Source organism: Trichosurus vulpecula, chromosome 6 (assembly GCF_011100635.1).
Source record: "Trichosurus vulpecula isolate mTriVul1 chromosome 6, mTriVul1.pri, whole genome shotgun sequence".
NCBI classification, from domain to species: Eukaryota; Metazoa; Chordata; class Mammalia; order Diprotodontia; family Phalangeridae; genus Trichosurus; species Trichosurus vulpecula.
In genome coordinates this window covers 83,841,291-83,853,641 of record NC_050578.1, presented here as the reverse complement: position 1 = coordinate 83,853,641, position 12,351 = coordinate 83,841,291, and positions in this window count along the sequence as shown.

Below are 12,351 nucleotides of genomic sequence, written 5' to 3'. Positions count from 1 at the left end.
TAAACTTTCCCATGTATTTCCACTTGTAATTCTCTTCCTTTGTTTCCAAAGTTCTCCTTCTGTCTGGTTTCTTACCTGTATCACACCTTAGATGCTGCTATTATGATTCAGTTCAACTCATCAAACATTTTAAAGGCTCCTAACTTTGCATAGAGACTGGTGCTTCATGTTGATGGAGATACAAAGCTCTGGTAAAGCACAGTCCTCAACCTTTTGGAGTTCACCATGATATTTTCCTGCCTGAAAATTCCTTAACTTGGAGACTATGAATTTTGTAAAACAATTACTTCCTTATTTTACCAATTATGCTTTCCATATGTTGATAAAGCTGTGCTATCACAGGTATGAGTGCCCATATCTAGCAATTAGATAAGTACAAGATTTTGTTAGTTGAGTGTTTCTAAAAAAATAGTTGAATTTGGAATGCTTAGCTTGGAATCAACAAGCATTTATTCATCATTTACTATCTGTGAGGCACTGAACAAAGCACTGGGGATGAAGGGAAATAGTCCCTGCCTTCAAGGGGCTTACATTCTAATGAGACACAATGTGTATGAGTGTGTGTATGTGTATGTTTGAATATAGAATATATATTATATATATATGTATGTATGTGTGTACACACACACACACACACACACACACACACACACACACACACACACACACACAAGAAATACTAGCCAGGAGAGGGATATCCTTTCGCAGCTGTGGGTACCAGGAAAGGCTTTATGATAAAGGTGCATGTGAGCTGAAACCTTTAGGAAATCAAGAATTCTGTGAGGCAGATGAGAGCAGGGAATGCATCAGATGCTGTATGCATCCAGAGAAAGAAATGAGAAATAGAAGCATATATAGAATGGTTTAACACACACACACACATACACATAAATATATGTACATACATACATACATATACATATACACGTATTTGTGTCTAATGGTAGCCATCTCCAGGGTGGATAGGGGAAGAAATAAAGGAAAAAATTACACGATAACGTTATTATATATTTAAAAGGAATAGCAAGTTGTACATAATAGATTTTTAGTTTCATATATAATAATGTTTTTTTTTCCTATTCTACCATGTTATGGAAATGCTTGTTTCATTTCTCAAGTTCAGAGTAAAATAAATAAAAATGAAATAAAAGAGTATGGAAGACAGCCAGTGCCAAGGAATGGTGATGAGAGAGTATTATTTGTGTAGAATGAGGAGTTGTCCAGTATGGTTGGAATGCAGGGTGGAATATAAGGAAGGGTGTAAAGTTTAAGAAGACTGAAAAGATAGAAAAGGGCCAAGTCATACAGAGCCTTAGTAGTCAAACAGAGAAGTTTATATTTAATTCCATAAGTAAGAGTCAAGCATTGGAGGTTATTGAATAGGAGGGTGATATGGTCAGACCTATACTTTGACAAAATTACTTTTGCAGAGGTATAGAAGATAATTTGGAGTGGAGAGAGGCTTGAGGCAAGGAGGCAAATTAGGGGACTATTGTAATAGCCCAGGTGAGAGGTCATTGAAGACTTAAACTAGACTTGTGACTCTGTGAGTGGAGAGAATGGGAGAGATTCAAGAGATTTTGTGAAGACAAAAATATAATTTTCATTTGCTTGGATATGTGGAGTGGGTGAGAAGAAATTAAAGATGGTGCCAAAGTTGTAAACTAGGTGAATGGAAGAATGATGGTGCCCTTGATAGAAAGTGTTAAGTTAAAAAGTGTGTGTGTGTGTGTGTGTGTGTGTGTGTGTGATGATGATGATGATTAGTTTTGTTTTGGACACATTGAGTTTGAATTAACTTCAGGTCATAGAGTTTGAAATGTCCAAAGTCCAATACGCAGTTGATATGGTCCTGGAACTTGGGAGTCAGACTAAGACTGAATATATAGATATGGGAGTCACCTGAAAATAGATCATAATTAAGCTTGTGTAAGATGATAAAGTTATTAAAGAAGGGAAGAGACAAAAGAGAAGAGCACCCAGGACAAAACCTTTGGGTGCAACTACATGGCTATGACATGGATGACAAATCAGCAAAGGAGATTGAGAAGAAGGAGGCAGGTAGTAAGAAATCAGGATGATAGAGTATTCTGAAAATTCAGAGGGGAGATAGTATACAGAAACAGAGGAGAAGACTGGGCGTGAAACTAGGAACATGATAATTTTTTTTAAATAATGAAAGGACCTTTCCATTGAAGATGGATTGGAGACAATTCTCTGAGAAAACATGGCCAACGGATAGAAGTTTGGGAGATAGATTTCAGCTTAATATAAAGAATTTTGTAACCCATACAAAGCTGTTCCAACAGCCGTCTTTATTTGGAAAGAGTCTGAGCAGAAGTTTGCATGAACACCTGTCAGCATTTAAGATTAGATTAGGCGGCTTCCCATTCTAAGATTTTATTTGTTTATGTATACTTCAGTTTATTCCAAAAAAGCAGGGAAATTTCCATCTGTAAGACTTTATTATAAAATGAGAAATATAAGAGGGGAAGAGGCAAAATCATGCTCATAAAGAGTTGAGAGTTAGGAAAACAATGCCTTTGGAAAAGCTACTCCCTCCTTTACTTTCAATTGGAGGATGAAAATCAAGCTAAATTTGGATCTAGGATGGGATCGTGATGAACCAGAAGTCAGAATAATTTGGATCATTCAGCTTTGCCCAGATGCATAATTTTTCTCCAAATGATTTCGAAATCATAGAAAATGACTTATAAGAGCTGACAGAGGGAGCATTGTATGAGCTGGAATTTTGTGAGGAACAATTGTTTATCATGTCTCATGATGCATCACTTTTGAGTTAATTAGGAAAGCAGAGAAGGTGGGAGCCATATTTATAGAATTCTTTGAACTCTTTGGGAGAGAGGCATTCCTGTAAACTATTATTTTACTCAGTCGTTTTTTTTCCTTAGAAAAATGGCACAGAACTGTGTGACCCTGGCCAAGTCACTTATCCTCAACGGGCCTTTAAAATGGAAGACTTAGACTCTTTGTTTGACCTCTAAGGTCACTTCTAGTTCTAAATTTATGATCCTAGTATTCTAGGTGGCTAGGTTGTTTTTTACAGTTTGAATGAAAAGAAGCCCTTAGCTTGAGTGAGCTATGTCTTCAGACCATTGGCTTGTGCCAGAGAAACTGGAGGTTTTATATAGGAATGAAAAGAGTAGTAGATATTGGGAGAAAGAACTAGTTCTAGTCCCTGCTAATGTGCTATGGGACCTCAGGCAAATCTCTTCATCTCTCTGAGGGTCAGTTTCCCCATCTCAATTTCTAAGTTTCTCTCAAGATCTAAAATGCTATAAAGAGTATTTTTCAAGAAATATCTATCTGAAAGTTTCCCAGTGAAATTGCTGGTGTAATAATTCAAATATGGCCTTTGACTTTGGGGAGATAGAAATTAGTGTCCATAAAATACAGGTAAACATTTGGAGCAGAAACTGAGCACTGAATCTTGGAATCCAGAGTAGATTCAGGTAGATAACATTTGGCTCTCATATCCTGACTCCTGTCAAAGGATACAAATCAGGAAGCATTTTCAAGTCTAATTTTTCCATGTGTATCTATCTCCTTCCTCCCTGCTTTGGGACTCCTCTTGAAGTCAACGGCAGCCCCACACACATAGAGCAGCAAAGACACACAATGGGAAAATGGGGATGATCGTTTCCATTTAAAAAAAGGGACCATTGGTTGCCAAAAGGTAAAAAAAACAAACAAAAAAAAACTATTGAAGATGATGAGGTAAAGGCCAGAATGGGACACAAAAGTTTCCATATTCCCTGGCCTGAATTCGACATTTATGGAGAACAGATGTGGTGCCACTGTGGAATAAGTGAAATTAGTTCTGGCTACCTCTTTTCAGAATACACATGTGTATTACACATGTACATTAAGTTTAAGGTAGGCCAGATCTTGCCAGATTTCAGATCCAAAGTGTTTTCCTAGGAACATAGGAAAGGACTGGGAGAACTTAAGAGAGGGGTCACATGTTGGGCCAACCAATGTGTTTGGGGGCAGGGGAATGCCACTCTTCTCTGTTTGTTCTTTTCATGATGTCTGTTTAGACATGTAATTCTCTTTTTTTTTTAAATTTTTTTTTGGGGGGGCAGGGCTGGGTGAAGTGACTTGCCCCAGGTCACATAGCTAATACACATCAAGTGTCTGAGATCCGATTTGAACTCAGGTCCTCCTGACTCCAGGGCCAGTGTTCTGTTCACTGCGCTACCTAGCGACCCTTATAGACACATCATTCTAATTTTGCCTTTGTGTTGGGAGTGTTGCTGTCAAGATTGAGGTGACTGATTCAGATAAAGTAGCAGAAAATAAATAGATGCACCAAGCTGAGGGTACTTTCAGAACTTGTGTCTAGTGAAAGATATGGAATTTTAATTTAACGATGAGTGAGAATGATTTAAAATGTGAGTTAGGTAAACAATTAAGCAGCCTGGGACCAGGCATTATGGCTTATAACTTCACTTAACTCTGAAGGCTTCCCAAGTTGCTTCTGTAGCAACAATCTGGCTAGCAGCTACTGTGGCTGTGTAAAACCAACAACAGCCAGCACACAGAGGGCTTCCAACACAGGCTATTTGATCTGCTTTTCTAAGGAAAGCAACTTCAAGGGCTTAAGAATCTCAGTTTAATTAAACATACATATATCAATCACTTAGTTCAGGAGGAAAAGACAGCACCCTGAACTTCAGAGCAAATACAAACAAATAGAAATTACAAACATCAACAGACAGACCTTGTCTGATTCAAATCACAATTCATAGTTACCAGAGAATCACCAACATCTATCTAGGTTACAAAGCCAGGGCGGGGGGGGGCAGTTATGGCTTGCCCAGAGTTTCAACACTCCTTCCGGGAGTGTGCCCCCAAAGTCAAACAGCCAACCTTGGATCTTATATACTCCTCTCAAGGCCCTGGGGTACCTGATTACCTCAGTGCTGAGAAGCACTCAAACAAAGAGCAGGGAAAAATCCCATTTTGCTGGCCATTACATTTGAAAGGCAAGAATCATTAAGGGCACTTAAGAGAAGAACAGCAAAAAGCACTGCCCTGATTACCATTACAGCTTCATATGTCTTTCCAGCTTTAATTTTGACCAGCTTATTTCTTATATTCCTTCAAAGGGCATGGCAGGGCTACTAGACTTATGTGGGAGATAGATCAGCTTCATGGACGATATTTTGCCATAATTAAACTCTCAGTGATTCATCTTATTTGGAGGGCCGGGAAACACCAGAGTAAAATGAATTTGTGAATAACCCAAAGATGATTCAGCCAAGCAGCTGTGACTTTCCTTTCCCATGTAGACTTTTACCAAAATAGCATAATTAATGAACTTGGCTCCTTCTTTTCACCCATGTATACTTTTAGTAGGAAGAGCTAGTGACCCTCACTTACTCCAAATTGTGCAATAAAGGTTCTGGGAAAGAAGCTATGGCCTTGAATAATCAGGATGCTGGCTAATCATAATCTGCATAGTGAGGGTGGTGATAGTGTTGGATGAATTGAGATAACAGACTATTAGACATTAGAGATTTTCTAGTCTAATCCCTTTATTTTACAGATGAAGAAACTGAGGCCTAGAGAGGTAAAATGACTTGAACAGAGCCTGGATTAGGTTTTAGATCTCCTGATTTGAAGTTCATGTGCTTTCCACTATACTACACCACGTTTTATTTGAAAAGCTCAAAAAACAAAGGAAAATTATTTCTAATATTAGTTGTTCAAGAGATGGTAAATAATGAAGCCTGTGGAGCAGTTACATAATTTTAAGTCTCCCTGCATATTTTCATTAATTTGTAATCAATTAACATTTTTTATATAATTATAACTTCAAATAACACAAGTTCAAATACACGTAACCACTTCAAAGGGTTTTTTTCCTTTTTTAAAACTTAACCTTCTCTGTTGTCTTTGGTGTTTGTGGGTTGAGAAGTCTGGTAACTGCCACAGCTCACTGATTCAGGCAGCTAGGGCCTGTTGTGCCCTGCTCCCTGTCTGGTTGGTCCAGGTGTGGCTTCTGCTGGGCTCTGCTCCACTCCACTCCCAGTTCCATATGGTAGACCTTACCCTCCGACCATCCAGGCTTTCCTGGGCTGGAGCCCTGCTTCCCTCTGCTATTTTGTGAGTTCTGCAGTTCTAGAATTTGTTCAGAGCCATTTTTATAGGTGTTTGGAGGGACCTGGTGGGGAGCTCATGCAAGTCCCTGCTTTCTAGCTGCCATCTTGGCTCTGCCTCCCCCTGCCCCCATCTCCAAAGGGTTTATTTTTCATACCAATGAGGACTTAGATGTATGTAGAAGCTTCTGAGCTGTACTGCCTGTAAAAGATATCAAGTCACCGCTTTAGGGTGGTAACCTAAGGTCTTTTTTTTTTTTTAATCAAAGATAGTATTACCAGGGCCCGTCCTGGACAAATTAACGAAGTAGCTGAAGTGTCTGTCTCTTATGTTCATTAACATTTTCTATGGGCACCATATATATAGTCATTTTGTGTAACCTCACTACCTAGGTGTTTATCCCATACCCTATTCTTTCTTTCATCTTTCCATTTTCTCTGGCCTGAATTTTAGTTATATTTTATAAAGAGGCCCATCAAGTAATGAGGAGAGTGCCTACCATACTGACTCACTGCCCTTTCTTTCATTTAACAAATGTTTATTGAAGCTTCATGGTATACTAAATAGGTCTAGATTTGGATTCAGGAAGATTTTGGTCTCAAATCCTGTCTCTCTGTCATTTGCTAGCTTGTGACCCTGGGAAAGCCACTTAATCTTTATACTTCTCAACCAACTCCCTAGGATTTATTTGCTAAGTCTTAGGCAGGTGGTGAACTGGGTTAGTGAAGGGTATACCTGCACCAAGAGTTTATTATAGTGATGAAGTCATTTTTTGGTACATTTTCATTTTTTTTTGCAGTTTTTTTTCCTATGCACAAGGCCTTGGGCTAGATGATGGATCAGACAAAAGATAAGACCTCTCCTTTCCTTAAAGTAGCTCACAGTCTATGTGGGGAGATAGAACATGTGTTTACAACTCTATTTCAAGGAAGGCATAGTGGGACCATTGCAATTTTGAGGAGAGATCACCTTTTCCCCTCCTCTACTTGCTTCTTGCCCATTCTCATCCTACCTCCCCTTTACTGTTAGGTATCAGGAGCCCAAGGCTTGGGAGGCCTTCCTTTGGGGAGTTGGTGACCCATGAACCAGGCCTTTTCTAGTTGCCTCTCGGGGCTTGATCTCTGGGTTGATTCCTGCATCCTCCTTATCCCCCACCTCTGCTTTGGAAGGAATGACTAACTGCAGACTTAGCACTAAAGTGTTCAACCCCAGCTTTATTTAGACTCTCCCATATGAATTACATTACCTTATACTTTCAGAAACTTTTGGGTTTTAGAGAACAAAGCAAAGTCTCAGACTTTAAGCATGATAATCCATGCATTACTGTCAATTAAATGGACACCAGACTATCTGTAAGCAGTTTTCCACGAGCTTTAATTTTCTGGCCTTTTAATCCAGGCGCCGGAAGGCTTTGTAGGCAGCAAATTGGGGCTGGCTTTTGGATTTGCTCAAGCATTTCTGCCCCTTCTGGAGGTTCCAGATACAGTGGCTTAAGGCCATTAAACCTGCCATAAATTTAAATGGCACTTTAAAAGACAACCTCAAACAATAATGGAGAAGGGGTAGGAACAATAGCCCATAAAGAGCAAGTGATCCTGGGACATGGGTAATGTTGGCTGGCCTTGACCTTTTGACAGTTTGGGAGGGAGTGAGGAAGTACAGATGGAGCCAGTCTCTATTGGTCCCTGGGGCCTCACTTTTGTGGAACCGCAGGAAAGAGAATGGAGGATGCCAAAGTCTGAATGAGTCACTTTGTAGACAATAGGGGAAAAAGCGAGGGGCGTAAAGACAAGCAGCACAAAGGGGCCGTTTACCTATAGCATGCATGTAACTGAACTTGACCCTTAAATTGTCATGCTGGTTTTCAGAGAAGGGAAAGTGAAATACAGGTACTGTGAATGGAAATGATTGGGTGATTTTTCTTGTGGGAGATGTGGAGAATAGGAAAGTCTGGGGGAGAAATTAAAGAATATGTTAAGAAACAACCCGGTCCTTTGGGAGGCCTGCAAGTTTGATATAATATCTTTAAAAGAGGGACACTGAGGCTACGCATTTCTAAAAAGATATTGTATTTTTAATTTTATTTTATTTTGCCGTAGAAACTTACAGAGATTTTCTATCTGCTGGTGGAAGGAGTACCCATTTACTTTGCCTTCTTTTTAATTGCTGTGAATTCTGTAGCAAAAGCAGAGGGTTCAGAGGCTATGATGTGCCCACAGGCTGGAACAACAGCAGGGACCGGGAAGAGCCATAAGCTGGGAAATGGCTGAACAAGTTGTGGTGTCTGATCATGATGGAATACTACTGAGTTATAAGAAATGGTGAGCTTGTTGATCTTAGAAAAACATGGATCGACTTGTACAAAATAATGACGAGTGAAATGAGCAGAACCAAGAGAACACTGTATACAGTAACAGCAATGTTGTTTTTAAAGCAATTTTGAGTGACTAAGTTATTTTGACTATTATAAATATCCAAATTAACTACAAAGGACCTATGAAGGAAGATGGTATGCGTATCCAGAGAAAGAACTGGTGAATAGAAGTATGTATACAATGGTTTTACATACACACACACATACACACATATATGTGTCTAATGGTATCCATCTTTAGGGTGGAGGAGAGAGGGGAAGGGAAGAAAAAAGGGAAAAAAAAGAAAGTTACATGATAAGTTTATTATGTATTTAAAAGAAATAGCAAGTTTTTCATAATATGATTTTCAGTTTCATGTGCAATCTTTTTTATTCTACTATATTATGGAAATGCTTGTGTTATTTCATAAATTAAAAATAAAATAAAACAAAAGAAGACCGGGTCAGGGTGTGTTTATTATTGAAACCCTATCAATGACCTGGGTACAAAGCCACCAGAAGCAGGAACTTGGAGAAAGGCCAGCATATGGTACAGACTTCAAACAGGAAGGGGAGATGAATCTGTAGGGATATTGCATGGAGGGCAGCATAGGATGATCAGATTTAGAGAAGGGAGAGATGGCAGATTAGACCTTGCAGGTCACTTAAGAAGAGTGAGTCCAGTTGTTGCCCTAGGTTCAGGGAGTAGAGAAACCAGCTTCAAAACAGGGACTGAACCAGTCATGTAAGCAAGGCCATGAAAAGGCAAATTCTACGTAATAGAGATTCTTGGTTTTATTTTTAGCCCTTTCTATTCTCAAATGTATATGGAAGTACTCATTTTAGTTGATCTTTGTTAAATTTAGACTATAAAAAAGTCTAGGGTAATTCTTAATGTTTTGATATGTAAATAAGGTAAAACTAGAAATTTAATCTTGATTCAATCCCCTCATAAGAACTCCTAAATCATTTTCTCATTAATCGTTATCATAATTTTTCTTGTAGTTTTCAGTTTTCTTACATGGAAAATGTATATGGCAATTATAAGCCATTTCAAGGATCATAAGATCATAAATCTCGAGGTGGAAGGAATCTCAGAGGCCATCCAGTCCAACCCCCTAATTTTACATACAAAGAAACTGAGGCCTAAAGAGCTGACTTTCCCAAGGTCACACAGGGAATATCAGAAGTAGGATTAGAAAACAGATCCTCTGACTCTGGAGGCAGTAGGGAAGGTTAGAAATGGGATTCTTAGTGTTGAAGTTAGCTTTAAAATCTGCCTTTTGTTTCAAGTACAATAATAAAAAAATTGGCACCTTTTAAAACATTTATTAAATACTGATAGCTGTTTGCTTGTTATATTCAGTGATGATAACAGCATAAATAAATGACACATTAGAAATCTAATTTAACTATTGATTCAGGAAGCAAATATCCTCATTTGGTAATTAAATATCAGCTGTTAGGAATCAGAGCTTTTAATAGATTCAAAGGCCAATTTTATGTTGAATCTAGATGAGCCACTAAAAGCTACCATAAGTAACAAAAGTCAGTAAGAGGTGCCATAGTTCTCATCTATGCTTGCATGATATAGACTTGCCAGAGGCACTAGATCTGACTTCCCAGGCAGTTTAATTGACACTGTCTACAAGCTGGGAACAATGCTAACCACTAAGAAAGGAATAGCCACATCCTGGAACATGTTCTAATATTGATGGGTGCTTACTGCTACACGGATTGGCTTGTCTAAGTGACATGAAAGGTAGATGAGCAGTCCTAAAAAGGGCTCAGCAAGCCCTCAAACTAGAGGTACTAGTCCTCCCTGAACACCTCATACACCCTGAAGTGGAGGTTCCAATAAAGTGACATTGCTAACCATAAACTACATGGAGGAAGATCCCAAATCTGTCAGTCAATCAATAAACGTTTATTAAGTTCCTACTATATGCCAGGCATTGTGTTAAGTAGTGGTGATACAAAAAAAGGCAAAAGACAGTCCTTGTCCTAGAGGCGCTCACAAGTCTAACATGGGAGACAATATGCAGCTATCTACAGGGTGATTTCTGAGCTCTAGGTAGGACCTGAGTTTGTGAAACAGAAATATATGAAGTACCACTTTCTGGACAATAGGGAATAACCACCAACTGAAGTATTGTAACAGCAAGCACCCTGGCATATCCCAGATGGCCTGCTAGCACAGGTTCTTTGATCTGCTTTTTAAGGAAAGATAGCTTTTAAAGGGGTCAACAATCTTACTTTAATTACATTCACTAGTTCAGGGGAAAGATCAGCACCCTGAACATGGAGAAAATACAAGCAGATAAATTAGCACAAAGATCAACAGACAGGGCTCCAGTTGTCTGAAAAAAGAAATGCAACCACCTACATATAACACCAGCATGGTGGAGCACAGATACATCTTGAGTAGTTGGAGGGCTCTGAACAAACTGCTACTTGGAGTCCTGTCCAGGGAATCAAAAGGTCCTTCTCATAAGCGTACCCCCAAAGCACAAGTTCACCTCAGAGTATATATATACTTCTCAGAGTCAGAAGACATCACAACCCTCCTGATTCAGTGCCTAATTAGCTTAGTACCAAAAAGTGTGAAAGCTTTCCTATAAGCAAGCCTCCCCCTAAGCAATCTCCTCTCCCAATAGGCTCTATGTGACTCAGAAAGTATCACAGCTGTGAGCCGAACACATGTAGTCACATAGGCCTATTAATGGATGGGGAAGATCTTCCTATTCCACTAACATTACCAGTTGCTGAGGATGAAATAATGACTTCGCTGGAATCCATGTGAAAAATGGGATTTTAAAAGAATTTTTATTTAGTATTTTATTTTACCCTAATTACATATAAAGATAATTTTTAACATTCTTTTAAAAAACCTCTCCATCCCCTACTCCTCCCTGCCTCATTGAGAAGGCAGGCAATTTGATATAGGTTATACATGTGTAGTCATGCAAAACATTTCCATAATAGTCATGCTATGAAAGAAAACAGACAAAAAAACCTCAAGATAAATAAAGTAAAAAAAAATGTCTCAATTTGCATCCAGACACCATCAGTTCTTTGGGGATGGACGGCATTTTTTATCTTAAGTCCTCCAGAGTTGTCTTGGATCATTGTATTGCTGAGAATAGCCAAGTCATTCACAGCCCATCATCCTACAATAATGCTGTTACTTTTTACACAGTACATTTCACTTTGCATCAGCTCATATAATTCTTTCCAGGTTTCTCTGAGAGCATCCTGCTCATAATTTCCTATAGTACAATGGTATTCCATCATAATCATATGCCACAATTTGTTCAGCCATTCTCCAATTGTCAGGAATTCCTTCAGTTTCTAATTCTTTGCCCCAGACAAGATCTGCTATAAATATTTTCATACATATAGGTCTTTTTCCTTTTTATTTTGCACAATACAGATTGAGTAGTGGTGTTACTAGGTCAAAGGGTATGCTTGATTTTATAGCCCTTTGGGTATAGCTCCAAATTGCTCTACAGAATGGTTGAATCAGTTCACAACTCCACCAACAGTGCATTAATGCTTCATTTTTCCCACACCCCCTCCAACATTTGTCAATCTAATAGGTATGAAGCAGTACCTCAGAATTGTTTTAATTTGCATTTTTCCAATCAATACAGAGTTAGAGAATTTTTTCAGATAGCTATACTTCATCTGAAAGCTGATTATATCTTTTGATCATTTGTCAATTGGGAATGGCTATTATTTTTATAAATGAGAAACGAGGCTTTTGTCAGAGAAACTTGCTTAAAATTTTTTTTCACAACAGCTATAAAGTTGTATTTCCCTCTATCCTCTTCCCCCCATTTATTCTGTTCTCTCTTTCCTTTTACCCTGTC